Genomic DNA, 1476 nt, shown 5'->3' on the forward strand with positions numbered 1-1476 from the left:
CCCCACCACACCCAGCACTACAAGCTCCTTTAAGGGCTGGATCTTGACCCCCTGGAGAAGGTTTTTAGGGAGACCACCACTCCACAAACCCTTTGTAATATGAGTTTTACCCCCCTTAAGGATTTTTTGGGGTCCCACCCCACTCCAAGTCCCTTTTAAGGGGGGGTTTGCCCTCCCATTACAGGGGTTTGGGGCTCCCCAACACTTCAAACCCCTTTTAATGCACTCCCCAACCCCAAAAGTCCTTTTTAAGAGTTTTTCCCACCCTTTTAAAGATTTTTGGTGGAGCCCCACCACTCCTAAGCCCCTTTAAAGAGCTCCTTCTCTCCCATCCACTTTATTTTGGTGGTGGTCCCTCTACCATCGCTGCTTTAAGAACTCCCCTTAGAGTTTCCACCTTGACCCCCCTTAAAAGGGCAACACCACCTCCACTGGTTCTGGCACGGGAGCCCCGGGGGATTTGGGGGCTTCCTGAAGAAGTTTTGCAGGTCCCAGAGGAGATTTGGGCATCCCCGAGTATTTCTGGGAGGTTCCCAATAGATTTTTGGCATCCTGAATGTGGTTTTKGGGGTCCCAGTGCGATTTTGGGGGTACCCATGTTGTTTTATACGTGGGGGTGCCTGGGGTGTTTTGGGGGCCCCAGGGAGGGGACTTAAGGTTTCCAAATAGATTTTGGCGGTCTTGAGTGGATTTTAGGGGCTCCCAGTGGGGTTTTTGGGAACCCCGGGGGATGTTCAGAGGGGTCACAGTGGGGTTTGGGGGGTTCACAGAGTATTGGGAGGGGGATTTGGGGGCTTCTGTGGGGATTTTGGGGGTTCCATGGGGATTTTGGGGTTTCTGGAGGGAATTGAGGGGTTTTCGGGTTACCTGAGCAATGCTGATGACAGAGATGGGGATCCTGTGCCAAGTATAAACCTCATTCTGCATGGGCAGCGTCAGAGTGTTCGGGAGATGCTGGGGAGTTCTCATGGTCATAAGCACAGTCATGGTCATCTCATTGTAATGGTCATTTCAGGGTCATGGTCATCTCATGGTCAATGTCCTCTCACAGCCATTGCATGGTCAGGGTCATTTCCTCATCACCATCATCTCATGCTCATCATCATTCCATTGTAATGGTCATGGTCATGGTCATCTCATGGTCTTGGTCACCACATGGCCATGGTCATGCTGTGATCATCTCACAGTCATCTCTGCTCCCGGTGTCCCCATTCCCAATTCCTGATGTCTCCAAGCTGCTCCCAGTGTCCCCATCACAGTCTCCCAAGTCCCCATTCCCATTCCTGGCTCCCAGAGAGGAACTGCCGGACACCAGAGGAGGGAACCAGGATTTATTGCCCCAAGCAGGATTGATTGCCCAAAGCAGGRTATTTTCACACCAGAATTAAAGCATTGGGAATATTTGTGGTGCTTGTCTTTCAGACAGGGAAAAACAGGGAACTGATCCATTGTGATGAGCTGCAGGATGGGTGGGAG

The sequence above is a fragment of the Malurus melanocephalus genome, unplaced genomic scaffold (genome assembly GCF_030028575.1).
Source record: "Malurus melanocephalus ecotype Western Australia unplaced genomic scaffold, MMel_1.1 scaffold_2456, whole genome shotgun sequence".
Classification (NCBI taxonomy): domain Eukaryota; kingdom Metazoa; phylum Chordata; class Aves; order Passeriformes; family Maluridae; genus Malurus; species Malurus melanocephalus.